The sequence below is a fragment of the Euprymna scolopes genome, chromosome 46 (assembly GCF_053919585.1).
Source record: "Euprymna scolopes isolate OS-2025 chromosome 46, ASM5391958v1, whole genome shotgun sequence".
NCBI classification, from domain to species: Eukaryota; Metazoa; Mollusca; class Cephalopoda; order Sepiida; family Sepiolidae; genus Euprymna; species Euprymna scolopes.
The window spans coordinates 171,874,143-171,880,863 of NC_136527.1; positions in this window are offsets into that span (position 1 = coordinate 171,874,143).

Consider the following 6,721-nt stretch of genomic DNA (forward strand, 5'->3'; position numbering starts at 1 on the left):
TTGGTAGGAACATCTATATCTTTATAAACGTGATAATTTATTTTTAATTGCAGAAAATACTAGCTTTTCTTAAATAAAATATCTACATTTTTATAAACGTGATAATTTATTTTTAATTGCAGAACAATGCAAGTTTATTATAGTAAAATCTATATTTTATAAACTATGTATTTTTTTTAAATTGCAAAAAAATTCGATTCCTCTTTTTCCTCAAACGGACACAATCATATCATTTTAATAGGATTTGCTCTGATAAAATCATCGCGCTTGTGGCCTCTTGACGTACATACAGCCGGCAGACGTGTTTAGCAATTAAATCCCGCCACTTAATTGAATGCAGCGGTCTCTAGATGCTGGAAAGCCTTTATCTCCTAGTTTATTCCTTCAAGATACTAGGTTGTGAAAATTCTTCCAGAGTCTTTCTTCTTAATTTTTGGATATGTTCATAATTGCCACATGGCAATTAATTGGTTCTATATTTCTATTTCAGGGTTAAGATTGGTTTCTTAATAATAACCGTTATTATTTTAATTTACAAATTAACATATTTTTTTTTCAATAATAAGATGATTACTAAATAAAAATGTTTTTATAAAAAAATATTATTCCGCATTAAAATCTTATATATCTTTATACACATTATATTTATGCCGTATAACAGAGTATATTTGAATAAATTGTGTGCAATACGACGGCGCCATTAATTTGTATAAAGAACTAGCAACGTGACTCGACGTTGCCCTGGATTAAATTATGATCAACAAATGTTTCACACTCCAATATATTTATTGTCATCGAAATCGATGAAATTGACTATTTTTCAATCAAATCGATTGATTGCATGCTCTAATTGGAGAACTATCGCGATGCACCAGGAGGAAGCTTCACATGCCCATCGCAGTGACTTTCACAATAAAGTGTAATCTACATTGCACTGTAGAGAACCTACTGTTGATTTTATCAAATAATTTGCATATATAATGGCTTGCATTTAAGTTTAAAATGCAAAAGCCAAGTATCATTCTTCAGTTGTTGTCTAAACAGAAACATTAATTTCGAACGCGCCTCTGTCATATCAAAGAATTTTCTGTTTAGTTTATATTCCTGGAATTACTGGTTGCGCGGTGATAATGGCTTGAATTTAAGTTTAAAATGAACATGTCAAGTATTACTATGAAATTGTGCTTGAAACTGAAACATTTATTTCAAACGCGCCTCTGATATATCCAAAACGTTTCTGTTGAGCCATTCGGCTTTTATGCTAATAAAGCTTATCAAATGTACATGTGATGTTTAGTTGTGAAAGATGTTAACTTTGGACAAAATCGTCTGTTCCTTCTTTCATTATTTTGATTTTCGATACTTATCAAAGGCATTCCGACACGAAACCTACCTAAAAACACTGCCAAACATAAAATGTACCTTCGTGTGAAATTAAGAAAAAAACGACCCAGCTGTTTTCTACTCCATATTGAACGAACTCACAGAAGAGATAAAGACAGAAATACTACGTTTTTATTATTCGGTATTTATTCAGAATACGGACCATGCTAGTTTTAGGATTTTCAAGTGAAATTCAATCGTTATCTTTTGTTTATTAAATTGTTTGGGTAGAATACAAAATAAATAAATACAACTCGTTCCACTCAGATTAAGGAAGGCGTTTTTGTAAGGTTTTATTTAATGAAATGATAATTTTTTAAATATAAAATCTTTTTTAAAAACAGTATTTTTTTCATGTTAAACATTTATAATTTGGTTTTTTGCACTTCATATTTTTGCTGTATTGCATAATCTTAACTTCATTTGTAATGTAAATATTAACACAATGATTATTTTTAAATGATAATGATGTATCGAATACAGCCCCCCCCCCCAAAAAAAAGTAAAAAAATAGATTAGAATTTCTTTTTAAATAACGGCGTCATAAAAATTCAGAAAAAAAAAAATTATTGGATATTTTCCTGTCCTCGACTGATAATTATTTCTACAAGGGATAATAATAATAATAATAATAATAATAATAATAATAATAATAATAATAATAATAATAATAACAATAATAATAATAATACACGCATCCCTTAAGGTATTTGCTTCTCATTGCACAGACTTATACAAACTCCAATTTCCTTCTATTATGTGTGTAATGTTTCGTTGTTCATGATTAACAAAATTGCATTTTTTTTTGTTTCACAACATGGCGTTGTTAGGATTGAAACCATTAGACCAGGGGTTCTCAACCGGGGTCCACATGGACCCTAGGGGGTCAATAGAATATTTCTGCGGGTCCACAGGAAACATAAAACTTATTATCATTATTATCATAATTATCATAGTTGTTGTAGAATACTTTATTTGCATTAAATTAGTTTTCATTTAAAAATAAAGCTTAATTATATAATATTTCTTTGATTATTAAAACCTCAAAATTTATATGAGTGAAAAATAGAAGATTGTCTTATGACCAATAGTTATGAAGGGGCCCACCAAGATAAAATTAGGGGAAAAGGGGCCCACGAGTAAAAAAAAAAGTTGAGAACCACTGCATTAGACAAATGAAAGACATCGTGCACTTTTCGACTTGATGGCAACACGTTGTCAAAAAATAAAAATGGTTAAAAAAAACACTTAGTACAGATAAGGCTATTTTTTTAGATAGAAGTTCAGGTTTTATTTAATTTTCACATCATCTATTATTTATTATTAGTACAGAATAATGCTACATGTTAAACATGGGTTTCTAAATAATAACCTTATTATTTCAGCACGTTCCGTATTATGCATGAGTACAAAAAACTGAAAATGCACTGGTTTTATTATCACGATATTTTTTTCTTGTTTTGTTTAATTTAATGTTTGTTCTAGTTCAGATAGATTAATCAAATACCGGTTTGATTTTCACAAATAAATTGGAAAAATAATCAGAGAAGCAAACGAATAATCCAGGGAGAAAATCAATGAATAAATGTTACCATAATCAATAAAATTTAATTTAGTATCTATCTGGCTTAAATTTTTTAAGTAGTATTAAATACATTTTTTTAAATCTCAAACATTCGGTTTTTACGAGCATTTTTGCAAACAAGATGGCGACCCACAGTTTTCTTAATGGAAAACAAACCTGGCGTCATGTAAAACTAATTTAAAATACAAAAATAAATGAACTATACAATAACTTTTATTTATTGTATTTTTAATTTCTAACCTCTTTTTTGTGTGTTTGTTGGATTCTGTTAAATGCCAAGATTTTCTAAAAGTAAATTACTTTCTATAAATTCACGTACACAATTTTAAATTACAGGTTCAAAATAGCGGATGTTTAAATATGACAGTCGGCAGCCATTTGGAGTGGAAAACTGCACATCGTCTATTTATATTTCTTTAATAAAAACTGGCAATGGGGAAATCTATGGGGATTTTGTGTGTGTGTGTGTGTGTGTGTTTTATGGGAATACATCAAAAAATAAACTTGCTAAAATGCATGAAATTACGAAAAGTTAAGGAATAAAATAAAAAAACATATCAAGAAACAAACTTACCTGTTAATATAGGAAATCCAATACGAAACAAATTACTTCCAATTATTTTGTCCTAAACCGATAATTTTGTTTGTTGTAATTTCTTTAGTAAATTGTAAAATTTCGATTTTGTATGCCCAATTCATTAAAAAATTAAACTGAAAATTGAAAAGTAATTAAAAGATAAAAACACAATTTATACGTGATTTTTTTAAATATTAAAGAATGAAAAATATTTAAAAAATTAAAAGATTTTAAAAAAAATGATAAACGGTTCGAATAAAACGTTAAATGTTCGTTAATTACGTGTATTCCGATGATGTTTGGGACGTATCGACAATTCATAAGACGAAAATAATTCAACATTAAAAAACGAATGAAACAAACATATCTTTGCTAAACGTAACTTTTATGTTTTCGGCCAATAAAGACTGTCGCATAATTTGCATTTGTGTTGGTTGTCGCCGGAAAACAACCAAAATAACTAGAAAAAAAATTCAATATTTCTATTTCAGGTTTTGAATTGGTTTCTTAATAAAAACCGTGATTTTAATTTACAAATTTAACAAATATTTTTTTCGGTTTATATAATAGTAAAATTATTACTAAATAAAAATGTTTTTCATATTGTTCCACATTAAAAACTTATAATTGACTATTTTTATACACATATTTATGCCAGATAACAGAGTATATCCGTGAATAAATTGTTTGCAATACGACGGCGCCATTAATTTGTATAAAGAACTAGCAGCATGACCCGAGGTTGCCCTGGATTAAATTATCATCAACAAATGTTTCACACTCGCATATATTTATTGTCATCGAAATCGATGAAATTGACTATTTTTCAATCAAATCGATTGATTGCATGCTCTAATTGGAGAACTATCGCAATGATGCACCAGGAGGAAGCTTCACATGCCCATCGCAGTGACTTTAAAAAAAAGTGTAATCTACATTGCACTGTAGAGAACCTACTGTTGATTTTATTAAATAATTTGCATATATAATGGCTTGCATTTAAGTTTAAAATGCGAAAGCCAAGTATCTTGCTTCAGTGGTTGTCTAAACAGAAACATTAATTTTGAACGCGCCCCTGTCATATCAAAGAACGATCCAGTCGTTTTCGAATCCAAATAGAATGAAATCACAGAAGAGATAGAAGTATTATTTTTTATTCGGTACTTATTCAGAATACGAACCATGCTTGTTTTAGTTAGGATTTTCAAGTGAAATTCAATCGTTATCTTTTATTTATTAATTTGTTTGGATACAAAATAAATAAAACTCGTCTTACTCAGATTAAGGAAGGCGTTTTGTAAGATTTTATTAAATGAAACGAAATTTTTTTAAAATCCGTTTTTAAAAAACAGTATTTTTTTCTTATTAAACTTTTATAATTTATTGTTTTTTTAACACTTCATTGTATTGCTATATAGTATTATCTTAAACTAAGTTTTTTATGTAAATATTAACACAATGATTATTTTTAAATGATAATGATGTATCGAATACAGTATATTCCTCCCCCACAAGAAAAAACAGATAAAAAAATGTTTAAAAAAAAATATAGGCGTCATGACAATTCTCAAAAAAAAAAAAAAAAGATTCTGATATATTGCTGTCTTTGACTAATAATTATTTTTACAGGGAATAATAATAATAATAATAATAATAATAATAATAATAATAATACACGCATCCGTTAAGGTATTTGCTCCTCATTGCACAGACTTGATGTGATGAAACAAACTCCAATTTCCTTCTATTGTGTAATGTGTGTAATGTTGTGTTGTTCGTGATCCACTGGAATTGTGCATCACAACTTGTTGTTATGATTGAAAGCATTAGACGAATGAAAGACATCGTGCAATATTCGAATTGATGCCAACTCGTTGTCACAAATACAAATGGTTAAAAGAAAACACTTTAGGTGTATTTTCTTTTTAAATAGTGCAGGTTTTATTTAGGTACTTGTATAGTTTATTCAAGACATTAAACAATGAAAATATCGGAAAAGGTTATAATATACGTATCCGTATATTTCACTTAATTTGATCAAGTAGGTTTTTTTCTTCTTAACACGTTTTTATGGCAGCGCGTTGGAATCTTTTAATTTTTTTTAAAACCCCACGGGGAGATAACTCAGTTTAAAGCGCCGACCCCCTCCATATTAAATATTAGCTTTTTTTTCTTAAAACATGTAACCTTTTTATCGGTATCATAACAAATTGTTTTTTGCTGTAAAAAAAAAAAAAAACTACTTGCTAAAATTAAGTGATTTTTTTCGGAGAACTTCATTCCATAACAGATACGTACAATATAAACTTTTGTTCGATATTTTCATTTTTTAATGTTTTGATTAAACTGTACAAGTACCTTTATTTAATGTTTGTTCTATTTCAGATCAATTTATAAAATACCGATTTTATTTTCACAAAATGAATTGAAAAAATAATCAGAGAAGCAAACAAATAATTAAGGGGGCAAAAATAAATGAATAAATGTTACCATAATCAATCAAATTTAATTTAGCTTAATTACCTGGCTTAATTTTTTTTTTCAATAGTATTAAATGCTTTTTTTATCTCAAATATTCGGTTTTTACAAGCGGTTTTGCAAACAAGATGGCGGTCAACAGTTTTCTTCATGGAAAACAAACCTGCCGCCATTTTAAATTTAAAATACAAAAATAAATGAAGTATACAATAACTTTAATTATTGTATATTTCATTTCTGGCGCTTTTTTTTCGTTTGTTGGATTCTGTTAAATCCGAATATTTTCTAAAAGTAAATTGCTTTCTATAAATTCACGTACACAATTTTAAAAGAACAGGTTTAAAATAACAGATGTTTAAATGACATAACAGTCGGCAGCCATTTGCATTGGAAAACTACACATTTACTATTTATATTTCTTTAATAAAAAACCAGCAATGGGATATCTATGTTTTTTTTTTCCTTTTTATGCAAAGTAATGCATTAAAAGTAAACTTTTTAAAAATTCATCAATTTTTTTTAAATGCATGAAATTACGAAAAGTTAAGGAATAAAATAAAAAAAACATATCAAAAAACAAACTTACCTGTTAATATAGGAAATCCAATACGAAACAAATTGCTTCCAATTATTTTGTCCCAAACCGATAATTTTGTTTGTTGTAATTTCTTTAGTAAATTTTTAAAATTTCGATTTTG